Source organism: Leopardus geoffroyi, chromosome B4 (assembly GCF_018350155.1).
Source record: "Leopardus geoffroyi isolate Oge1 chromosome B4, O.geoffroyi_Oge1_pat1.0, whole genome shotgun sequence".
Lineage (NCBI taxonomy): Eukaryota > Metazoa > Chordata > Mammalia > Carnivora > Felidae > Leopardus > Leopardus geoffroyi.
Genome location: NC_059341.1, coordinates 98,936,554 through 98,963,281, shown reverse-complemented (window position 1 = coordinate 98,963,281; position 26,728 = coordinate 98,936,554). Strand labels below are relative to the sequence as shown.

The following is a 26,728-nucleotide window of genomic DNA, read 5'->3' as shown; positions in this document are numbered from 1 at the left end:
TTTAATTTTTGTAATCTTTATTTATTTTTGAGAGAGAGACTGAGTATGAGCAGGAAAGGGGCAGAGAGAGAGGGAGACACAGAATCCGAAGCAGGCTCCAGGCCCTGAGCTGTCAGCACAGAGCCCAACGTGGGGCGCGAAGCCACCAACCATGAGATCATGACCTGAGCCGAAGTTGGACGCTCAACCGACTGAGTCACCCAGGCTCCCCTGTTACAACAATTCTAATTAAAATGTATTCACTTCTATTTTTGACGTCAGTTTCTATGCTTTGAAAGATTGGAAAATTGGTTCACCTACACTAGTTTGTACACCTGTATACTTTTCAAAGTTTTGTTTTTTATGATACCAAAATTTTAATTTTTTTTCTGATGCTTATTTCCATTTATTCTTAAATCTTCATTTCTTGTTATTCCAAATTTAAAGTTTTTTTTCCTTATCTTTGTTTCATAACATGAGGAAGTTACTGCCCTTTGCCACTTCCTGTTCTGTACACTCAGACTTTTCTTTGCTATGTCACTCATTATACAATATAAGGGTATGCTGGTTTTTGGTTGTGACTCAGCTCCACTTTCACCTTCTGAATGTTTCTTTTTATTGCAATGCGATTCTCATTATTTTCTGCAAATGGAGGCAATTAATGGGAGGGGGAAGGGATAAGATCTACTTTTCTGCTTTTGGTGGTCTACAAGGTACATCACGTTTCAAACTTTTCCTTTTAATCCACCTGTGTTCTTATATTTAAAGCATATTTTCTAGTAGACAGCATGTGTTTGGCTCTTGTTTTTTATGAAGTCTACTTTTGTCCTGTATTATATCATCTATTTTTATTTAATATAGTTGACATAATTGATATGTAATCTACCTACCATTTTCCACTTTATTTAATTTTTGTCCCATATATACTTGTTCCTCTTTTATTTGGATTAATTAATACTTTTTGGAATTTCATTCAGAATGTGTCACTTAATTTTTAGATATTTGGGGACTTCCCCATATCTTTTAGGTTCATTTTTTTCAAATTTATTCTTACAAAGAACATATTTTGAACGATTTGAGTTTTTCTTTTTAACTGTTTGAAAACAGCAAATTCAATTGTTAGTGGATGACATGTCCTGTAAATATCAATCAGATGTATTTTCTTTTTATTATGCTTTAAGTCTTGTATAGCTTTATCAATTTTCTATTTACTTGATCAATCAAAAATCAAGAAGGGTGTTGAAAACTCAAACTATGACTGCCCCTTCTATTTTCCTTCTAATATACCAAGTAACATATGCATTAGACCACTGATACTGTTGTAGTGGTCATGGGTGCCCTGTTCATTTTTATCCAGTCTTTTTTTCACTGTGCTTCATTGTGGATATTTTCTATTTCTACATCTTCATGTCTAGTGAGCTTCCATTCTTTGTTATCTAATCTTCTGTCAAGTCCATTCAGTGAATTTTCACATGAATTATTGTAATTTCCATGTTTAGAAAGTCCATTTAGGTCTCTTTATACCTTTTGATTTTTACTCTGCTTGTTCATGTTTTACTTCAAATACTTGTATGTAGCAATAGATATTTTAATGTCTTTGGGTGTCAGTTCTATTATCCTTCTCCTTTCTAGGTCTGTTTTTATTGACAGTTTTTTCCTTGTCGCATTTTTCTGCTTCTCGTTATAGCTAGCATTTTTTAAATTATATGCTGAAGATTGTGACTCTGAGTCTGGACTTTGTTTTCTTTCTTTAAAGAATTTTGGGCTTTAAATTTGTAAGCAATTAAATTACTAGTGACTCCACTTGCTACTTTTGAGACTTGCTTTTAATATTTATTTGGTGGCTCTTGGGTACCCTTTAATATGTAAACAATTTAGTCCTACTACTAAAGTGTGGTCTTTCTGTCTTCTCTAACTGAACATATCTAGTGGTCAATAAGGACTCTCATGTTGATTATAATTTGAGTACTTACTTGTGTGGGCTCTGGTTCAGTTCCACAGCTCTCTGGTTGATCAACCTTATGGAGTTTCACCCATGCATGTACATGTAAATAGTTGTGATGACTAGTTTTATATGTCAACAGGTTAAGCTATTGTTATCTAAGCAGGCACCAATTTAAATTTTCTCTGAAAGAATTTTGTAGATGTAGGTAATATCTACAAGCAGTTGACTTTAAGTAAAAGAAAGTGTAACTGATAATGTGGGTGGGCCTCATCCATTTAATTGGAGGCCTTAACAGCAAAAACTAAAGTCTTCTGGAAAAGAAGAAACTCTGCCTGAAGACTAGAGCATAATTTCTGCCATAGTTTCCAGCCCACAGCTTACACTATGGTTTTCAGACTTGCCAACCCCAAGAATCACATGAGCTAATTCCTTAAAATATCTATCTATCATCTATCTATCTATCTATCTATCTATCTATCTATCTATCTAATCTATCATCATTACCTATCATCATCATCTATCATCATCATCTATCTATCCATCCATCCATCTATCATCATCTATTTCCTATTGGTTCTCCTTCTTTGGATACCCATGACTGATAGAGTAATAAAGACCCAAAGGAATGAGGCATGGGAATTTCTGGAACATTTTTCCTATACATCTCTCTCTTTTCTGGAGTTCAGCACTGAAATTTACGGCTGCCTCAGCATACATGAAATCCAACTTCTGGCTTTTCAATTAAACAACATAGCATGGTGTGCTGAGACACTCTCTGTTCCTCAGTGCATTCAGACAGAATTCTGGGGCAATCATAAAGTTCACTTCATTTATTTCTCTTCTTTCAGTGATCATGGTCCTGCTCCACCAATTTTCCAGTGACTGAAAGAAGATGTTTCACACATTTTGTCCATTTTTCAGGTTGTTTACAATAAGGAGGTTAAATCCAGTCCATGGTGGCCAGAGCTTCTCTCTTGATCTTCAATATTAGTAAGGCAAGAACTCAATTAATTAGGAATCTCCATTTAAAAATTATATTGGAAGAAATTTATATTCATAAGGAAATATATATTCATTGTTCTGTTTTCAGTAAACTAGAAATATAAAAGTTTCAGATATAGGCACTCTTCTTAGACCTTTGCAATTGCAATTTGTTATCACACTGAAGTGGTCTTCCATTTTGATCTCAGCAAGTGTATAATCAATCTTTTCCTTGTTTGAATACTGTCTTCATAGGGAGTCTGAATAAATCATGGGTCCACTGAAAGGTCACAATTGGTTATTTGTTTAATATGTTACTTTATATTTGTCCAGAACCATGATCTTTGGGCATTCTTGACACATGAAATAGACCTCTTTGCACTATGACTATGACTGGTCAGCTACCTCTTTTACAGATTTCTTTTATTGCTTGAGGGCATCAGATTGCCATACAAATGAAAAAAAATCCCTCTCTGAGCCTAACAGTGTAATTCCCATTCCTTCCTCTTCTTACCACTTTTCTGGGTTAATGAGTTTATTCATAACTTTTCCTCCTGTGTTCACATACTGCTGCTCCGTTTCTTCCTTTATTGATTCATTTCAGGTCTAGTATAACTGGAAAATTACTCCTTTCACAGCATTAAATTTTTGTATTATTTTTTCCATTTCAGCAAGAATATGATGGATATAAGACTTAGTTTCCTTTCTTATGTAATAATGATTGAGTTGCATATAATGGACAAATAGAAAATGTTTTATATAAAATGGCCTAATGGAAGCACTTTTCCTTGTTTAAAAAACATAGTATCTTCCATTTTTATGTCTATTTGAAGCTATTTCTCAACTCTCAATTTAGCTTTCCCTGGTGGGAGTCATCATTACTTGCTCTTGGCAAGCAGAAAGATTGCAACAAAGTCATTTAGTTTTTCCCATTTTCTTTATCCTATATTTTTAAGTCGCCCCTATAATGAGATGGTTGTAAAGCTATTTCGTTTGCATTCTCCAGTGCTATTTTTTCCCCATTTTCTGAAGTGTTATCCTATGTACCTTGTACTCCTTTTGAATCTGAGGTTAAAACTTTGTGTGTGTGTGTGTGTGTGTGTGTGTGTGTGTGTGTGTGTTAGCCATATGTACTCTCTGTCAGTCTTGACTAGAATAGTTACATTTTGACTAATATTTATGAATCTTGAATAATGTGTATATGACCCTAATCTGTATGACATTAACAACTTTGATTATGTAATTATGTTAATATTCCTAAAATGTAAATAAATTAATCCATGGGATTGGATGTCATTACTGTCTAATATACTGTTTACTTTTAGTTTTGTGGTTATCTTATTTGAGAAAATAAATTAGCTGAGAAAACTCAAAGAACATTACTCAGAAAATGTTTACTTCATTTTGTTCCCTCAGCACCAAGGTCAGTGAAAGAGAGTGACTATTCACTAGGTAGTATTTTCAATCAATGAGATCATTTAAAGCATTTAAAAAAATTTTTTTTCTCAACGTTTTTATTTATTTTTGGGACAGAGAGAGACAGAGCATGAACCGGGGAGGGGCAGAGAGAGAGGGAGACACAGAATCGGAAACAGGCTCCAGGCTCTGAGCCATCAGCCCAGAGCCCGACGCGGGGCTCGAACTCACGGACCGCGAGATCGTGACCTGGCTGAAGTCGGACGCTTAACCGACTGCGCCACCCAGGCGCCCCTATCATTTAAAGCATTTTAATAGTATGTTGGAAATTGTTGTAATTTTAGCATATCATCATATTAAGTAATAAATATTTTATAGTTAGAATTGTGCCATTCCCATATTTTTTGTCCTTTATAACAAAATATTTCACTTGGCTGACATTCTTTTTAACACAAAATCTGGGACTATTTCTCTCTGAAACTCATCAACATTAAATCTAGGACTTTTATATATATTGCCTAAAATAAATACCTCACTCTTACAGGTGAGTTCATTTTAAATAAGTGAGTTTCATTTTGGATGTTTTTGGTTTAAATCTTGCAGTCACTATCATTTCAATAATATTTCAAATTATTTGGTGAATAAATAATTTATTTTGATATTATTTACATGTCATTATCTGAAGATACTGTTTAAACAGGCAAAATTCCATTTTTCTTCTTATTGCTGCTTTTATAAGCATTTTTATTCTGTGTTAAAAGAAAAACTTTCCTATAACCCGTTCTTAGCTTGTTTTGCAAAGATAAAGAAAGCAAAGGTAGATAACGAAATAAAATCTGAAGATAAAATATCTAAAAGAATGTTACATTAGTCAAAGTTTTAAGTTAAATTTGCATATCATATTCCCCAACTTTTAAATATACAGAAATAAGGAAACTCCATTAGCTGTTGACATGCTATGATTTTTCCATACCTGTTGTCTCATTTCTTACTTCCCTAGTTTCCTATAAATCATACGTACTAAATATCAAGAGCAAATGCAGGTACCTATGGGCCTTTGGTATTGATTTTTTCATGACTGCTTTACAGTTAGATACCTAAGGTCATTACCTCCTTTTGCACACTCTTTTTTCCACACTTTCTGATCTACTTCTCTCTGATGTTATTTCCATAGTTACATATATTGATCTTATTCCTAAGAGCTTGACAATGAAGTGCCACAGTGTCTACATTTTCTAATGATGCTACTTATAGGGAAAAGTGTGCCTTCTTATAAATATCACATGTCTTTATTTAGAGGCAGGGTACTGTTGTTACTAAATTTGTTTTTCACTTGTTAAGTCATTTGGGATGGAAACATGACTAGCACAATAAAAGAACTGGTTTACCCTGATTCTGCTACTATTTCTGTGAATATAAACAAGCCTTTAAACATTCCTGGTCTCTTTCATTGATAAAATAAATTGGTAGACTAGATTTCTTCTAAGATTTTCAGTTTTCAATTTCTAAGAATCTTGTTTTCTGTTTCATAAATCTAACTAAGTAGAAACTGTATGTAAGCAATTTTGGTCAGATGGAAAAGGATTCAATTAAGTTAGACAGATGATCACTAACAGAGGGATAAAATGGAGCTCAATGTTGTAAACTAACTATAGACCACGACTCTTCCATAATGGGTGGTTGTTATTATTCAATCCACCTGTGATTACACTTCATTTATATCCCAAGTTTGTTCATCATTTATGCTACATGATAGACATTGTCCAGCATGCTGGTCTTCTAGTTCTTTGGGACACTTTATTCAGATAGATTAGTCTTCCATTTCATCAACTTCTCCTATTGCTGTAGTCACACCACAGTTCTTAGAACTCTGAATCATGACAAACATTACTCTTCCACCAACACCATCTCCAATATTTTGATTTTCCCTCTCAGTTATTACTATGCCAACTGTTTTCTTTATATTTTCTTTTCTACCATATTATCTCATCAGGACTTTTCCCCTCCCATCTATATGGCTTTCTCTAGTGAAATCGAAACCCAGGAAGAATGTAATGTTGGCTTTCTGAATGCCTGTACTCAAATTGCTGAGCCTCAATGGATAAGCATCAGAATATCAGACAGAAAGATGAAATTAATCATTTAAAATCAGCAGCATCAATGACCCTTTTCACCACTTGTACAATCAATTAAATTACTTAAGGCATTTTTTCAGCTTGTGAAACTTCCCATTTCTCTCATCACTTGCTGTCCTCAGCAACTCAAACTTTCTCTTCAGAGAGAAAACAGGAACTATCAGTAATGAACTATTTCAAATTCCTACTACAAATCTACAAACCAGTAGAAATACCACCCCTGCCTTTTCTATTCTTTCCTCCTTATCACAATATTGGAGAATTGTCACTTTTCCATTGTAAAACCCATTTTTAAATTGTCCTTTAGGTGATTTCATTCTTCTTCCTTTTACACCTAGAAATCCTCAACTTTTCAACTGCACTATCTATACCCATGGGCATTTATACATATTAAAAAATTTCCACTCCTATGGAAGTGCTGAGTACCCTGGGGAAGCCATCCCCTGCTGCCCAGGTATCCTTGAGGTTGACCTTGGTCACTGATGGGAGAGCTTCTTTATCAGAAAGTCTACTTTCCCATTCAGGGACATAGTTTTGGAGGCTTCAGAATACTTGGAATCTCCCCTGGCCTTCAGAAGAATGTTCATTTGTGATCTGGCTCATGAAACCATGAGGAAGCAGCTTGAGGGCCATCCCAGCAAAGTCAATGCTGGCTCCTTGTCTTGAATGGCTATCACCAGCAGCCAAGCTTTTGAATGCTCTGAATTCCTCAGAGTCCCTCCATGCCTCACCCCATCATTGACTAGGCAAGCTGAAGCAAGCAGAAGCAGTTAGGTTCTTTTAAATCAAAACAGCAAAATTCCAGGGCACCTGGATGGCACAATCGATTAAGCCTCTGACTTTAGCTCAGGTCATGATCTCACAGTTTATGAGTTTGAGCACCGCATCAGGATCTCTGCTGTCAGCACAGAGCCTGCTTCAGATCCTCTGTCCTCCTAACTCTCTGCCCCTCCCCCACTCATATTTTCTCTCTCTCTCTCTCTCTCTCTATTTCTCTCGGTCTGTCTGTCTGTCTGTCTGTCTCTCTCTCAAAATAAATAGTGGCACCTGAGTGGCTCAGTTGGTTGAGCGTCTGACTTTGGCTCAGGTCATGATCTCATAGCTTGTGAGTTCGAGCCCCGTGTCAGGCTCTGTGCTGACAGCTCAGAGCCTGGAGCCTGCTTTGGATTCTGTGTCCCTCTCTCACTCTGCCCCTCCCTCGTTCATGTTCTCTCTCAGGAATAAATAAAAAACATTAAAAAAATTAAAAAAATATATTTGTTTCCATTTCAGCATCTCTCATTTGCACACTTACAGTAAGGCTGAAACAACCCTGGCAGATGGTACCAATGACATCTAGATCACTCAAATCAGTGATCACTTTCTGCACAAGTGAAACTCATTAAAACAGTATCTTCTCTTCAATTTTCATCCTATTTTCTCTAAGTATTTTTCCTCCTTTTTCAATTCCTTCCAATGATCTCTACAATTTTTAAGTATTGGATTTCCTCATGCCTTCTTCCTCAACTCTACTTTCAACTTCTTTTCTCCATAGGTATTGCCAAGGCTTGCCAGAAACTGAAAATAGATATTTCTAATACTCTTTTTTGAGCTTCAAATGTGTCTGTCTATGTATGTATGTATGTATGTATGTATGTATGTATGTATGTATGTGTTATCTATCTATCTATCTATCTATCTATCTATCTATCTATCTATCATCTATCACACAATTTAAACTCAAAAAGGAAAATGTCTATCAAGCTGGGGCTACTTTCCTTTCCCTCAAGCTCCCAGATGCGTGAAGTTCTTCAAAAATAGTACTCTTAATCTCCCTTTAACCTATCAATCACTCTTTGCCATAAAGAGAAGAAATTATCTGATGGATTTTTGGAAAAAGAGCAGAACACGGTTAGCTCAGTTTTTTCTTTCTTACATTGAGCCTATTCCTCCAGTACGCTGTCTTTGTATTTATTGTTTTGATACACTCAATCGTTTCAACAAGAAAGACAGAATTTGATGTTGTCTTCTTTTTCTTCACACCTTTCATCCCCAACTAACTCTACTTCTCCAAACCATTTCTATTTCTGCCTTCCCATCTCTCTCTTTTGTCTACTATAATGGCATTCTGATTCACATTCCTCCATCACTTCTTGCATCCCATATAGCTCCAATTAATATTCTTAAAGGTATAGTAATTTATGTCACCACATCACTTTAAAAATCTTTCAATATGTATAGCTTTCTAAAGAAAAAAAGTCCAAACTTCTTAATCTGGCTCAAAATTGATGTATGATTGGGTCCCCTGTACTTATTGCCTACCCACAAGCTTGTTCTTGGAGAATCAGTAATAGGATCCTTCTATGAATTCTTCAACGTTATGCATTTTTACCAACTGTGGATTTTTATGTATCCTGTTCCTTCTCTTTGGAACAGTATCCATCTTGTCTATTTGTACCTATTCACCTAGATAATGTCTTTCATTATCTAGGTATCTAGATATTCTTTCAGATTTCATTGCTCAGGTTAACAGCCAATTCCTATTAAAGTTCTTTATTGATCACCAAAATAGGTTAGGTAAAACTGCTATATGCTCTACTGCATTCTGTGTTTTTGATAGTACATAATGGAAATTATAACTCTAAATTACTTATTTGTTATAACTTGTGCAATGGTTGTCTTTCTAAATAGACCATAAGTCCATTAGGGTAGGGATTATCTTTTTCTGTTTTTCAGGGCCATATTCCAAGTCATACTCTCCAAGTCATTAGGTATTTGCTTAACAAATGAGTTGCCAACAAAGAAGTACAAATTTCTCAAAAAAACATGGCATAAGAAAGATGAGGGAGGAGAGTATGGCAATAAGATGGCTACTCTGCATTTGGTAGACAGTAAAACAGTAATTATGAATATCAAGGAGCCTTGATATCATCATGTTATTTTCTTTTTAGACTACTGAAATTATGAAATTGAATGTAACAAATAATATACTGTCCTACTGTATAGGACATCTGAAGTCCCATCTTTGACTCCACAGGATAACTATTACGTATGTAATATAAAGGTAAGTATTTGTAGTTGGGTCTGAAAATTACCTGAAATCTAAAGACGAACAAAATACAAATTAATATACTCATTTTGTGTTTATTTTTGAAGCATTTATAATCTCAGTGTAAATATCAATTTCTGCCTTAGTTTGTATTGTTAATATATAAAAACATTGGTATATACCACTGTTGTGAAATGCAAGAGTGGAAATGCCTTTTACTTTGTTAATTCACTCAGGCAAAATATCTCAAAACAGATTAAAGTGGAACATTATGGCTATTTTCTCCACCTCGTTTTAGATTTATTTATCTTTCCTTATATGTTCCTAATGTTTTCTTACCTTATGAATAACCATTTCTACTACTATTGCTACTGTTACTAATATTACATACCATTATTGAGCACTTATATCTCAGTGCATTTTTACAGAAACTTTAGGAAGTAAGTCGTAGGGTACTATTATCAATACCTTTTATATATGAGGGAAGTGAAAAAGAGGAAAGAGTATGTGATTTGACCAAAATCCTGCAGCCAGGAGAGGCAGTACTTGTTTACAAACAATAATATGGTTTACAAACAGTAATATGCTCTTTAGCACCATTTTGTAATTCTCATACCACTATAATTCTAACTATACTATCATCTGTTCCAGTCCCACTACCAGAGTCAGTCCTAATAAAGCTATCACAATGACTGTACTCTGTGCAAAAGCAAAAGCACTTGACTTGGATTCTAACAGGTCTAAGAGCAAAGTATATATCCGTCCTCCCCTCTATGTCTTCGGGAGACCAGTGGTGTTCTCTGATGCTTACTCTGCCCATCTGAGAAAATGAAACAATATCAGATCTACCTAGCCCATATCTTTACATTAAAGGAAGAATGAGATAATGAATATAAAATATAAAATTAATATAAAATCCCCATACAAATTTAAGTAATATTAAGGTATCTCATTTCCACTAGCATTTGCTGTTAAAAGTGCAGAGTAAGATCTGAGCTATCTGCTAGAGGCATAATTTGTAACCTTATGACTGCTAATTACTCCCTCAACCTCAATTTCATCACATGTAAAATGGAAATAAAAATTACTAACTTTATAATTTAAAGTATTTTAGGTTTTTGTAAGATGGCATATGAATGGTGGGAGGCATGTGTTAATTCCTTAATAAATGTGAGTTCTCTAATGACTTTTCTCATTGCCGTAGGTAGAATTCAGTGACCCAAGCATGAATTTTGGCTTCCTTTTTCTGTTTGTTTAGTTTTTCCAATTATTTTCTATCCCTTAGTCCCTGGATCCTGGATACTTTTGGCCAAATTACAGTGTTCTCTTTTCCAATTTTGCCATAACTAAACTGGAGTGATCTTTTTAAATGGCCTTACTACTTTGGTCTTTCTGATTACATAGCCCTGCTTCATCAATTATCTTTTGGGTTATGATTTAACCCTGAATCTTTTTGCCCACTTGCTAGGGGCTGTGCATTGCTCTTTTGTTTGAGTACATATGCCAATTTTAAACACATGTGTTTTTTTTTTTTTCAGGACAAGAAGTTTATCTTATTTTTAACTTGTGCATAGTGCTGATGGAGAGCAATTATGCCATTACTCCCCCCTTACATGGTTTAACTATTTAAAGTACTCCCAAATCTCATTTGCCAAAACTACTACTGATCTGGCTTGTTTACTAATTTAGGTCTTTCAAACATGGCAAGAATTGGGATTCTTCCTTTTCCATTTATTCTTAAATCATTGCAACATTAGTTCCAGAAGAAGCAAACTTGGATGAAGATGTAACACTTCCTGGGAAAGAACAGCATGTTCCTGTTTGCACGCCCTTTTCACTCTGGGATAGCTTTATGATATTGATGTTGCAGAGCTTCTCCAGTACTTTACTGATGAAAACATTTTCTTTTTAGAGGAATACAATTTGTCATGTACCCAATTAATTATTTTGTTGTACTTGCCATAACATTTTTTTGTCCTCTTTGTTGACCAAGACTTGAAGTTTCTCATATTCCTTTGTACACTTTGTGAGGATGGCATAGGGTTTTAGGCAACGGCAATTTGTGACTCTTTGCATGTTCCTGTTTGTCTCTCCAATTTGGGGGGGGGCAGCAATTTGCCCTGTTAATCATTTTTTCTTGTTGTGAGGATGGGCATAATGACTCCAAGCTCCAAGCATTCCAGAAAGACTTTGTTCCATTTTCTTGGTAACTAGAATTCTATGGCCTGGATATACCACATTTTGTTTAGCCATTCACCTGTTGAAGGACATCTGGGCTGTTTCTACTTTGGGGTTATTACAAAGGAACATGCTATAAACATTTGTGCACAGGTTTTTGTATGATTATAAATTTTCATTTCTCTTGGGTAAATGTCCAAGGAATGGGATTAAGGTATTCACATATTTAATATAAACAAAGACAGCAACAACAAAAAAGCTGTAAATGTTTTTAAGAACAGCTGTGCCATTATACATCTTCATCAGCCGTGTATGAATGATCCAGTTTCTCCCCATCCTCACCAGTATTTGGTGTTTTCACTAATTTTCTTTTTAGCCATTGTGCAAGATGCTTCATGATAGCATAGTGTGGTTCTGATTTGCATTTTTCCTAATGGCTAATGATATAACATCTTTTAATCTGTTTATTTTCCATCTGCATAACTTCATCAATGAAATGTTTCTTCATGTTTTTAGCCCATTTAGTCATTGTATTGTTTGTTTTTATATATATTTTTTATAAAGTATAAGAGAGTTCTTTATATGTTGTGCATATTTGTTCTTTGTTGAATATGTGTTTGCAAGTGTCCCAATTTGAACCTGGTCTTTTCATCCTCTTGACAGAGTCTTTGCAGAGCAAAAACTTTTAATTTTAAGGAAGTCTAATTCATCAATTTTCCTCCAATGGAATGTGTTTTTGGTGTCAGGTCTCCAAACTCTTTGCCTAGGCATACATCCCCAAAATTTTCTATTTTTAAGTTCTCAATTTTTATCTACTGATAGGTATCTATTCCTCTGCTTCACTACAGTGACTTGATTACTTGAGCTATATAGTAAGACTTGGTATCAGGTAGAGTCATTCCTTCTACTTTATTCTTCTTTTGTAAAGATTGCTTATAATCTTTTTTTAAGTTATAAAAGTAATATATGAAGGCATGCTTGTAAAATGTTTCAAATGACAGCAGATTTTAGTGTTTCTCAAGAGTATATTTTGGTAATTTTGGGGAAGACTCTTCCTTTTCAATCACAGAGGAGGGTATTGGTTTCTCAAATGTGCATCCTTCCGGATGGGCTTAAGACTAATGCTTTTAGCTATACATATGGCTCAAAGGTCTAATGCTTTACATCTTTTAGCAAAATATGGCCTTGGGTGGAATTCTTCTCATAGTGTAGTGGTAGCTATAGATAGCATCATGTTGCTTTGCTTTCATCACAGCAATTCAAGATGGCTGGAAGCCTAATCTTTTGTGTGGTATGATAGGGAGAAGCTTAGAGCAATTCTGAAAGAGCAGCCTTGTGTGCAGTGTTATTCCCAGATAGTTAGAGAGAGGATTAGCCTTATCCCCACGTGTTTAGTTTCCCTGGTGTCAGAAAGGCTCATCTTAAGCTGATGTTGTCCACACAAATTTGGAGATAAAGTGATTAAGCAGAAATGTCCATGAGCTATTACGTCCACAACGACATCAAATTATTCTACTCAGGAAATTCCTGGTGCTAGGAAATACGGTGTCTGTCTTGAGCTGATTTCAAGCTGGAAGTGTGCCTTACTGCCTAAGGGGGATTAAAGTGACCCTCTACTGATCCATATTAGGAACTCTTTGGCAAGAAGATTGTTTCATCAAGGGGTATTGCATCCTAGAGTAGGCAGCATTTTATATAGTGGATGTTGGAGGAAAGCGGCACCTTCTATGACAGTAATTTGGGAAGATTTTATGGACAAATATGGTTTCAATAAAAATCCAAGTATATATTCTCTGCTACATCATTTGGCTTTACCAACAGCATATGCAAAGACAGGATGATATTTATTAGAGCAGAAAGTGATATAAAGGTAACATCAAGAGACTTAAATCTTAATTATTTCTGCTAAGTAGCTTGTAGACAGGAAGATGCTTGAGGAAGTATGTTTGATCCACATTACTCAAAATGGATTAGTGGAAAAGATACCACTAGAATATAATTCACTTTATCATTTTGTCACCCCAAATCCTGCTTTCTGTGCCTCTTGGACTTGAATGCCTGTTTCCTTCCTCCAGATTTGGGAAGTTCTCCATGATAATTTGTTCAAATGGGCCTTGCCCCTTGTCCCTGCTCTTGTTCTTCTGGAACTCCTATGATATGGATATTATTGTACTTTATGGAATCACTGAGATCCCTATGTCTATACTCATCATATAGTTTTATTTCCCTCTTCTTTTTCACCTTCATTATTTTCCATAATTTTATCTTCTATATCACCTATACATTCCTCTGCTTCTTCCATCCTCATTGTGATTATGTTCAGTAGCTTTTGCATCTCAGTTATAGCATTTTTTTTTATTTCAGCCTGACTAATTTTTAGGTATTTTATCTCTGCAGTAAGGGTTTCTCTGGCGTTTTCTATGCTTTTTTTTCAAGCCAAGCTAGAATTCTTATGACTGTTCTAAATTCTTGTTAAGATATATTGCTTATATCTGTTCTAAGCAAATCCCTGGATGTGGTTTCTTGATCTTTCTTTTGGGGAGAATTCCTTCATCTTGTAATTTTTACTAGGTTTCTGTGTTTTGTGTATAATGAAAGCTTGTAATGTTTCCTGCTCCTGAGAGTAATGCTATATTAAGAAGGGGTCATAGATTTTCCAAGGTCTGGCATTCAGGAAGTGCTTCTGGTGTGCGCTGTACACATTGTGGTGTTGTGGTTTGGCTACTCTTTTCCACAGGTCAGTCCTCTGCAGTTCTTCCTTGCTTTCAGGAGGACCTTTCGGGACCTTTAACTAAGTGTGCTTTGATTTGTTAGAATAAGCTTGATTAAAAAAAATAAAAATAAAAGCTTGATCCAAAAAAAGAGAAAAGGAACAAAACAAAAAAACTAAAAAGCTATAAACCTTACTCTAAAAGGAGAGAGAGAGAGAGAGAGAGAGAGAGAATTAAACAAAGCCTGGTCCTATTTCCACTAGAACTGAAGCTAACACTTTGGAGCACTCAATGATCAACAGACTTGGTGCATTCCAAGTAACTGTGTTGGTCCTTTGGGGGAGAGGCCCACTGTTTGCTATTCAGCTAGGCTCACAGTCAGACCTACTCTAGTAAAGATGCCCCTAGAGGGTGCAGGGCAGGGGCAGGCGGGGTTTGGTGTATGTGGCTCCAGCCTCTGAGAGCGGTGGGGGGGGGGGTTCTTTGTTGCTCACTGAAGTACCACTGTGTTGGGCAGGAGGCTGGGGTGGGAATGGATCATCCAGCTCTCTTATCTCTGGACAGGGAAGCTTGCCACAGTTCCTCTTCAGGAAAGCCTCAAAGCCAAGCAAACAGATTTCTCTATATCTCAGACTTTGTTCAGATCCTGCCCTCAACCTGTCTGTGCCCAGACTATCCACACACTAAGTGCCACAGCTCTCCTGTGTTTGATCTCTGGCATGCAGCTGGGATTCAAACCTCCAAATCTTAAAGGACCAGGCAAGGCACAGAGCTGCTCCCTCCTCCAGAGGAGAGCCTCACAGCACTGTGCCTGGCACCTTTCTGTCACATAAAAGCAGTTCAAAAGGCTGCAGGTGCATGGAGTTTATGGGGAAGCACAGAGAAAAGCTGCAACCAGGTTATCTGCCCTCTCTGTGAACCACTCTGCCCTGCTGTTGAACAGCTGCTCAAAGGTGACTGCCGGGTTTGTATCCTTAGAAACGCCATATACCTTCTTCCAAATGCACTTCAGGAAGGGGAACAGTTACTCTCAGTGAGACCCACGGAATCCCCACACCACTCCCCTGTCCACTCCCGGGCTTCCCCTCCTCCCCAGGAGCACTGCCACCTGCCTGTATTGACTCCAGAAAATGGTGTGGACTTCCAAAAACTCAGAATTTCAGCAAAAACTTAACAATAGTCAGTTCCTCCTGATTCCCAGCCAATGGTTTTGGGGGAGAGTTTTCTTGCAGGAATCCAAGGTGCTGCTCTCTCTTCCCCTCTCTCCTTCTCTCTATGAAAGGGCTCCCTACCCTCAGTGGCACCTTGGCTTTCCTCTCCCCCAGTTCATGTCTCTGCACTTCATACCTTCCATGTTCCCTACCTTAAATTATGTAGATTGTCCTCTTAATCCTCAGTTCGATTTCCTAGGTGTTCAAAATGATTTGATATTTATCTAGATGTATTCGAGGAAGGGGCCAACCCAGGGTCCCCCTACTACTCTGCCTTCTTAACTCCTCTGAATTCCAGTTTATCAATTATTTCTTTCATGCATCATGTCTTTGGTGCTGTATCTAATAAGGTATCACCATATCCAAGGTCTTCCAAGTTTTCTCCTATATTATCTTCTAGTTTCATAGTTTTGCATTTTATATTTAGATCTATTATTTATTTTGAATTAATTTCTGTGAAGAGTATAAAGTTTATGTCCATATCTTGGTAAAAAAAAAAAAAGTTGGGGCACCTGGGTAGCTCAGTCGGTTAAGCATCTGACTTCAGCTGAGGTCATGATCTCCCAGTTTGTGAGTTTGAGCCCAGTGTCGGGCTCTGTGCTGACAGCTGAGAGCCTGGAGCCTGCTTCAGATTCTGTGTCTCCCTCTCCCTCTGCCCCTCCCCCACCCATGCTCGCTCTCTCTCTCTCTCTCTCTCAATAATAAATAAACGTTAAAAATTTTTTTAAAAAAGTCTGTGTCCAGATTAATTTTTTGCATGTGGATATTCAGTTGTTCCAGCACCATTTTTTAAAGAAACTGTCTTTCCTCCATTACATTGCCTTTGCTTCTTTGTCAAAGATCAGTTAATTGATTATATTTATGGGCGTCAATATTTCTTGGATCTTTATTCTGTTCCACTACTCTGTTTTTCCATTCTTTCACCAATACTACTGTGTCTTGATTACTGTAGCTTTATAGTCTTACACATTTTTTGGAATTGATTTGCTAATATTTTGTTGAGGATTTTAGCATCTATGTTCATAAGAGATATTGGTCTATAGTTTTCTTATAATGTCTGTTTAGTTTTGGTATTAGGGTACTGCTGACCTCATAGAATGAGATAGGAAGTGCCCTCTGCTTATATCCTGTGAAAGAGACTGTAGAGAATTGGTATAATTTCCTCCTTAAATGTTTGGTAGAATTCACCATCGAACACATCTGAGCCTGATGCTTTCTGTTAGAAACAATTGATTCAATTTCTTTAGTAGATATAGGTTTATCTCAGACTATTTCTTCTCCTGTGAGTTCTGGAAGGTTATGTCTTTCAAGAAATTGGTCCATTTCATTTAGGTTATCAAATTTGTAGGCATAGAGTTATTCATAGTATTTCTTTTTACACTGTTAATTTCTATGGCATCTGTAGTGATGCCCTCTCTTTCATTTTTTATATTGGTAATTTATGTCCATTCTCTTTTTTTCTTACTTAGCTTGACTAGAGGTTTATAAATTGTATTGATCTTTCAAAGATCAAGCTTTTGGTTTTATTGATTTTCTGTATTGATTTTCTGTTTTTAATTCCATTGGTTTCTGTTAATTCCTATTATATCTTTTTTTAAATGTTTCATTGAATTTAATTTGCTGTTCCATTTCTAGTTTCCTAAAGTAGCTAAATTTTCTTTAATGTTTTTATTTATTTTTGAGACAGAGGGAGACAGAGCATGAGCAGGGGAGAGGCAGAGAGAGGGAGACACAGAATCTGGAGCAGGCTCCAGGCTCTGAGCCGTCAGCATAGAGCCCAATGTGGCGCTCAAACTCACAGAGTGTGAGATCATGACCTGAGCTGAAGTCGGACACTTAACTGACTGAGCCACCCAGGTGCCCCTTTCTAAAGTAATCAGAGCAAACCAATTCATTGCACCTGACATATTTTTTGGACTAAGATGAGGTAAGCATTAAAAGGGCAAGAAATTATTACAAAAGTAAAGGACAAGAGAGATGGCATACATATATGTCCATATGTGTGTGTGTGTACATATATATATATATACACACACACATTTAGTGAATATTGAAAAAACAGATTTCCATTTTGAAAACCTAACTATTATCACTTCTTGGCCTTTTGGCTAAGATCCAGTGAAAGCCAAACTATTTCCTGTTCTCCTTTGAAATGAGAATACTGGAAATTCATGGAAGCATTTTCAAAAAAGAAAAGAGCAGTGGGGATTTCTGGTTGCTTTCTTCAGTCCAGTCATCCTTGCTTCAAATTCCATCAAACCATACACTCTATTCTCTACTTCTGGTTCTCTTCTAATAGATACATGTGGGAATTTTCAGATCTGTTCACCAAGTGCCACTTTCATCATTTTATACCTTAGTATTTAGCACTGTGCTTAAAAATAATGCCTACATTGGATCTCACAGCCATTTAATTCACTACTCAGAAGAGTAGTGTATGAAATTCACTTGATCTATCAGGATGATGATAATGATGAATAGTTTTGTTTTACTTTTAAAATTCTATAGGGTTCGCTTGATTATTTATATACTCTACCATATCTTTAAAACTATCAATCATGTTTGCTCATTATACTGACTTTCCCCACATATTTGGTCATTTCTGTGAGTATACTTGCATTATTTACTCCAGTTCTGGTGTTTGAAAGAACCAATCTCCACAAAGTACACTCTCATAGGCTTTAATTTAAAAACAAAAGATGTAGTAAAGTGAGTTAAAGAGAATGGCAGGTAGGTATAAGAGATCAAAGAGAAATTCCACAATGAGTCCCTTTCTTATACATGCTGCATGGACAATGCTGAGTCTCTGGCTTGAACTGCAAAGTCTTAGTTTAGGGAGTGTTTCTCAAAAAGCTCTCAAAATCCCTTTAAATAATCAAACCACACTTGTCAAACATGTTGGGCTTGTTGCAAACCAGCTGTCAAGAAACTGATCTTGTGGGCCACCAGGAAAGTTTCAGGCTTAAACATCACATCATAAACCTCACTGCTCTCATCTTTCCACAAGTCAAAATCTAGACATCTAGGAGTCCCAATATATGAAGACTGAATTTTTTTCAGTCCAGCTGTTAATCAGCTGTAGTTACACATCACTAATATTTTATTTTGAAAGGTTTTATCCAGTGTATGCCTGCCATATAATTTTATGATAGACTGTCTCTAGATCGTGTGGAGGAAATGTGGAATGGACTACTGGACAGAGGGTTTCAGAGCTAGTGTTCTGGATATAAGACTTCCAATTTGTTTTCTGTTCCTTGACATTCAGAGCACTGTTCAGCATCTTGTATCTATTAATCCGCCTATATTATCTTGTTTGGAAGTAGACACCTCTGTGGTCAATATTTGTCTCAAGACGCAGGGATGCAGGCTAGAGATGAGAGTAGCAGAGGTTGGGCTGAAGTTTATCTACCTGGCAGATACTAGTGTGGTAACTTTATTGCTATGTTGTTCCTTTTGCTCCTGATGTACAGCACATCAAGGTTCATCAACTTTATAACTTGAAGTTTTCCAACTTTGCATGAGCTCTTTGATGAAGAGATTTTACAATATATTTTTGTTCTCCAGATTTGTATGTGTCCACATCAAGAATTCCTTAGAATTTTGGTCCACCTAGAGTAACATTTTTGTTTGCCATTCTTTTTCTTACTTTTTTTTTTTTTAAACACAAATGTATATTTGGATTTCAAGAAGAAAAAAATGAAGGGAGTAAAAACAATAATTCAGGAATTTGAAATTGAAATTTTTCTGGAATTGTCTTTTTTTATTGGAGTATATTTGACATACAATGTTATATTAGGTTTAGGTGTGCGACAACATTTCTCTATACTTACCATAAGTGCAGTTACCATCTGTCACCATATAGCATGATTACAATATTATTCATTATGTTCCATACGTTGCACTTTTCATTCCTATGACTTACTTATTTTATAATTGTAAATTTGTACCTCTTAATCCCCTTCACCTATTTTGCCTTTCCCTCTGATAATAACCAGTTTATTCCCTGTATTTACAGTTTTGTTTCTGTTTGCTGTTTGTTTCTTTTTAGATTCCACATATAAGTGAAATCATACAGTATTTGTCTTTCTGTGTTTTCCTTATTTCACTTAGCATAATACTGTCTAGGTCCATCCATGTTTTGTGACTGGCAAGATCTCATTATTTTTTTTTACGGCTGAGTAATATTCCATTGTATATATACTACATCTTCTTTATCCATTCATGGATACTTAAGTTGCTTCTGTATCTTGTCTATTGTAACTAATGCTGCAATAAGCAAGGGTGCATATAGCTTTTTGAATTCATGTTCTAATTTTCTTTGGATAAATACCCAGTAGTGGAATTATGGATTCATATGGTATTTCTATTTTTTAAATTTTTCTCTACCTCTTTTCCATCACTTGTTATTTCTTGTCTTTTTGATACTGACCATTCTGACAGGTGTGAGGTGTAATATATCCTTGTTTTGATTTGCATTTCTCTCATGATTAGTGACATTGAACAATTTTTTCATGTGTCTTTTGGCCATCTGTATGTGTTCTTTGGAATACATATTTTGGAAAAAAGTCTATTCAAGGTTTTCTGCCCCTGTTAAAATCGAATTATTTATTCTTTTCATGTTGAATTGTGTATTGTAGAAGTTCTTCATACATTTTAGATATTATCCCCTTACAGATATACCATTTGCACATATCTTCTGCCATTCAGTAGTTGCCTTTTCATTTTGTTGATCATTTCCTTTGCTGTGCAAAGATTTTTTATTTTAGTGTAGTTCTTGCTTTGGAATTTTATATTTCTTATTATCTTTACTGTGAATACTTTTTCTACTTATCTTTTTAACCTAGCTATAGCCTTGTAATTATTCACATCCAAGGAAACATTCCCTCACTCATCACTCTATGTTAGCTTATCCTTGTATATTATTATACAGAACTTGAATTTGGCATTCAGGGAGTTAATTTTATTATTATTATTATTCCTCTATAGGATTTGTAGAGGAATCTGTAATTCAATGTCTTTTATCTGTTTTGGTAAATTCTCAAGTTATTACCTCAAATATAGCTTCTGTCCCTCTTTCATTTTGGAGAGATTCCAGTGGCACATATCATTTCACAGTTTTTCCAGTTGCCTCTTTCATTCTTTTTCTCTATTTTTCATCCCTTTTCCAATCTTCACTTCAATCTTAATATTTCATACTTGCTTAAATTCCTGATTATCAATCTGTTTTTTCACTCTGTCCAGTATGCCATTGAGCTCACCTGTTAGATTCTTATTTTCAGCTATTGTATTATTTTAATACATTTTATTTTATAATAGTTTCAGATTTACAAAGAAACTGCAAAAAAAAAAACAGCTCTGAGAATTTGCATATATTCCATATTTAGTTTCTCCTTTTATTACCATCTAACTTAGTACACAGTACTTTTGCTAAAATTAACAAACCAGTATTGATAAATTAAAGTCTATAATTTTATCAAATTTATTTAGTTTTTATCTAATATCCTTTTTCTGCTCCAAGATCCCAATCACGACAGAACTTCACATTTAGTTGTCATACCTCCTTAGGCTATTCTTAACTGACAGCTTCTCAGACTTCCCTTGTTATTGATGATCTTGACAGTTTGGGGAAGTACTCATCAGATGTTTTCCAAATATCCTTTAATTGAGATATATCTGAGGATTTTCTTATGATTAGACTAAGGTTATGTGTTCTTAGGAATAAGACACAGAGTTAAAATGCCATTCTTATCACATTGTACCAAAGATACATACTATCAATATGACTTAGCACTGTTGATGTTAATAACATTGATCATCTGGCTACAGTAGAGTTTGTCAGGTTCCTCTACTGTAAACTTAGTCTTTTTTCCTCCTTTCCCATACTATATTCTTTGAAAGTAAATGGAGAGTTATGCATTACATCAGTGAGGGTATTTACATGAGTTATTTGGAATTTTTCTACATGACATATTTTTTCTGTTCTCCCCATTGGTTTATATATTCATTTGTTTACACATTCTAGTATTAACTTATGGATATTTATTTCATACATAGAGTCAAAACTCGGTAGTACATTATTTTGTTACTCAAAATGTGCTAGCAGTGGTTATCGTGAGCTCTTTCATTTGGTTCATGTATCTTAATGATTTACCCCATCACTGTATGTGTTTCTTTAAATGTTTCCTTACATTCTAGTATTCCATAATGCTCCAGACTCATCTTGTGTATATCCCGTATGAGTCCTACAAATGGTCATTTCTTCGAGTGTCCTTGTTCCTTTTACCGGATAATTGTTGTGTTAATCTTCAGCTCAACTTCTTATGTGTTCAAAATGACTTGGTGCCAATCATGCTGCGTTTCAGGGACAACACAAGCTCATGGAGTCTATGCTGCTCCGCCATCTTAACTCCAAACTCCTCCTATTGCTTATTTAAACCTTTAAAGTCAACAGTAAGAATTCTAGCTACCAACATATGCAACAATTTACTTAATTGTTCAATTCCAGTGTTCACGTATCCTGATTTCAGAATTGTTAACCACACCCCTGTGAAAAGTACTTTATCAACAATAGTATGGTGTTTATGCACCGTTTCTTTTGCTGTTATTCTTAAAATTCCACTCAAATTCAGATTTAGTCAGGACCTTATTTCACCATCCCTTGAGAAAGTTCTTTCATGAATTTATAGTGCACTTACATTCTTTATCACTTCCTGGATTTCATCTCCTGAGTCTTAAACATTGTTGGATACGTTTTCATACCTTAAGTTAACTCTTTTTGTTGTAAGCTTCTATGAGTTTTGACAAATGCTTAATTTGTAATTAACATTACATTATCATATACAATAGTTTGACCTTCCTAAAAACGTCTCCTGTGTTTCAGCTACTCAACATCACCCTCCCTGAACCCTTGCTTTGTTTTCTGTCTTTATATAACTTTGTCTTTTCCGGAATGTCATATAATTGCAATCATATAGTATGCAGTTATTTCTGACTGGCTTATTTCAATTAGCAATAGGCATTTAAGATTCATCTGTGTCTTTTTTTGGTTTGACATAGCTCATCTTTTTTTGTCCCCAAGTACACTCCAACATATGGATATATTGCAGCTTATTTATCCACTCACCTATTGGAATATTTTGGTTGCTTCTAGTTTTGGGCAACTATGAATGAAGCTACTATAAACATTCACATAAGGATAATTTGTGTGGACATTTATTCTCAAATCCATTTCATTAGTACATGATTGCAGGATCTTATGGTAAAATCATGTTTAGTTTTGTAATAAGCTGACAAAGCGTCTTACAAAGTGGCTTTACCATTTTGAATTACCACCGGCAAGGAATGAAAGCTTCTGTTTGTCTGTACCCTTGCCAGCACGTTGGTACTGTCAGGGAATTCTGATTGTTTTGTTTTTGTTTTTTTTGTTTTTGCTTTGCCATTCTAATAGGTATGTAGTGCTGTCTTGTGTGAACTTAAAATATTTTAATAATAAATGATGCTGAGCATCTTTTCACCTGCTTAAGCCATCTGTATATCTTCTCTGGTGAAATATCTGTTCAGATATTGTGCCTTTCCTTAATTGAGCACTTTGTTTTCTTATTGTTGTTTAAAAAGTTCTTTGTATATTTCAAACGCAAGAATGTCTTCATTAGATATGTGTTCTGCAAACATTTTTCCCCAAGTCTGTGGCTTATCTTTTCATTCTCTTAACAGTCTTTTCTGCAGAGCAGATGTTTTGAATCTCAGTAAAGTTCAATTTACCTGTTTTTTCTTTCATGAACTGTGCTATCAGTGTTGTATTCAAAACCTCATCATGAACCCACATCATGCACATTTTCTGTTTTCTACAAAATTTTTATAGTTTCTATTTCCCATTTAGTCCTATTATCAATTTTGAGTTAATTCTGTGAAAGGTATAAAGGTGGTGTTTAAGTTCATTTTTTGTATAGGGGTATCTAATTGCTCTGGCACCATTTGTTGTAAACATTGCAATTTCTCCATTGAGTTGTCTTTGCTCCTTTTTCAAAGATAAGTTGACTACACTTGTTTATATGTATTTCTGGACTCTTTCTGTTCTCTTGATCTAGGTATGCATTCTCACCCCAATAACACACTCTTTTCATTATTGTAATCTAACAGTAAGTCTTGATGTTAGGTAGTATCAGTGTTCTAACTTTCCTCTTCTTTACTGTTGCATTGTATATTCTAGGTTTTTTGTCTTTTTATATCAGATTTAAAGTCAGTTTGTTAATGTTCACAAAATAACCTGTTGGAATTTTGATTGGGATTTGCACTGAATCTATAGATCAAGGTGGGAAGAATTCATATATGAACAATATTGAGTTTTCTAATCTGTAAACACAGAGTTTCTATTTATTTGGATCTTTGATTTCTTTCATCAATGTAATACAGTTTTGCACACCTAATCCTTCACATTTTGTCAGATTATATACCTTAGTCTTTCTTCCTCCCTTCCTCCCTTCCTTCTATTCTTCCTTCCCTTCCTTCTTTCTGTTTCTGTTGTACATGGTATCCCTTTTTTACATTTCAAATTCCAAATGTTAATTGTTGGTATATAAGGAAACGATTGACTTTTATATGTTAACTTTGTGTTCTACAACCTTGCTATAATTGCTTATTAGTTATAGGACTTTGTCATTGTTATTAGGATTCTCTATATATACAATCATGTTATCTGTGAATAGGGATAGTTTTATTCCTTCTCTTTCAACTTATATATCTGTACCTACCGTTCTTGCATTGTTGTGACTTTCAGTATAATGATGAATAAGATTGGTGAGAGAGAGCATCCTTGCCTTGTTCCTGACTTAAGGGGGAAGACATCTACTTTCTCACTATTAAGTATGATGTTTACTAAAGTTTTTTCATAGATGTTTTCATTCAAGTTGACAAAGTTTCTCTCTGTGCTTAGTTTTCTGAAAGTTTTTATCATCAATGAAGGTTTGATTTTGTCAAATACTTTTTCCCCATCCGTTGATATCATCACATAATTTTTCCTTAGACTTTTGATATAGTTGATTGCATTTATTGGTTTTCAAGTGTTGAACCAGATTTGAATAACTGGAATAAACCCACTTGAACATGGAATCAGGGAATATAATTCTTTTTCTACATTGTTGAATTCAATTTGTTAATATTTTTGTTTTAAGATTTTTGCTACATCTTTATGAAAGATATTGGTCTGTAATTTTATTTTCCTATAATGTCTTTATGTGGTTTTGATGTTAAGGTAATTCTGGACTCATAATAATTTAGGAAGTGTTCTGTCTGCTTCTATTTTTTGGATGAAATTGTGGAGCAATGTGGCCATTTCTTTCTTACATGTCTGTCACAATTTACTAGTTAACTCATCTGGGCCTAGTAAGTTTTACTTGAAGTTTATTACTCAAATTTTTAAATATATGAACATTCTTTCCTATGATCTCATTCTCCTTATATGAGATTTGACAGTTTGTTTCTTTTAAGGAATCAATTTCATCTAAATTATCATATGGTGGGCATATGGTGGACATGTGGCTGGTGATAGTGTTCTCTTATTATTATTTAATACCCATGGTTTCGTAAGTAATGAACCCTTCTTCAATTCTGACATTTGCAATTTGTATTTTCTTTCCTGTTAGAAAGTTAGACTGGTAGAGTTTTATTAATTTGTTGATCTTTTCAAAGAACCAGGATTTGTTTCATTGATTTTTCTCTATTGTTTTTCTTCAACTGATTAACTTGTGCTATATATTTTTTTGAAGTTTTATTTATTTAAGTAATCTCTACACTTAATGTGGGGCTGAAACTCACAACCTTGAGATCAACAGTCACATGCTTTTCTGACCGAGCCAACCAGGCAGCTCTCGTACTGTAGTTTTATTTCTTTTCTTTTGTTTCTTTTAGGCTAAAATTGTTCCTCTTTATATAGTTTCCTTAAGATATTGATTTCAGGATTTTTTTCCTCTAATAGATGCATTTCAAGTTTACATTTCCCTCAAGTACTGTTTTTTGCTGCATCCCCAAATTTTTGATAATTTGTATTTTCTTCCATCGAATTCACTACACACACACGCACACGCACACACACACACACACACACTTTACCATGGGATTTCTTTGATTCTAATGTTATTTAATGTTTGTTATTTTATTTCCACAATTTATGACTTTCCAGCTATCTTTTGTTGTCTGGTTTAATTGCATGCTGATCTAAGAACATATTTTGTATGATTTCTATTCTAAATTTAGTGAGGTATGTTTCCTGGTTATAATGCAGTTTGTCTGGGAGAATATTCCGTGTGAGCTTGAGAAGAATGTTAATTCTGCTGTTGTGCGATAGAGTATTCTAAAAATGTCAATAACCCAGTTGATGGACAGTGCTGTTAAGGTCATGCATATTCTTACTGAGTTTTATTCTTGCTTGATCAATCAATTACTAAAGAAGGGAGTTAAATGTTCAACTGTATTATAGACTTGTTTACTTCTCAGTTATATCAGTTTTTACCTCATATATTTTGATGCTCAGTTGTGAAGTACATACATGTTTAGTATTATTATGTCTTACTGGAGAATTTTCATTTTACTAGTATGTAATGCCCTTCTATATCCCTGATAATTTTCCTGGCTTAGAAGTCTGTTTTGTTTGAAATTATTATAACTACTCACCTTTCTTGTGACTAATGTTAGAATGGGTGTCTTTCTACACCCTTTTACTTTTAATCTATTTGTCTTTATACATAAAATAAGCTTCTTAAAGACAACATATGTTGGGGTCTTTTTTTTAATCAACTCTGACAGTCTCACTTTGATTTAGTGCATTTAGACCATTCATATTTAATCACTATTGATGCAGCTGAATTGAGATCTACAATGTTTGTAATTGTTGTCAATTCTTTGCATTCATTCTTTGAAAATTTTCGTCTTTTTCTGCAGTCTATAGTTTTAACTGAGCATTTTATGATTCCACTTCCTTTCCTCTCTTAGTATCACAATTGTACTTCTGTTTTAAACATTTAAAAAATTTTTATGTTTATTTATTTTTGAGAAAGAGAGAGACAAAGTACGAGTGAGGGAGGGGCCAAGAGAGAGGGAGACACAGAATCTGAAGCAGGCTCCAGGCTCTGAGCTATCAGCACAGAGCA

General features: G+C 35.0%; 1 long non-coding RNA gene across 1 annotated transcript in view; it reads left to right on the top strand.

Annotated features, from left to right (window-relative positions):
- The window catches only part of LOC123590897, a 103,997-nt gene that overhangs the window by 22,618 nt on the left and 54,651 nt on the right, over window positions 1-26,728 (top strand). The window lies entirely within an intron of this gene.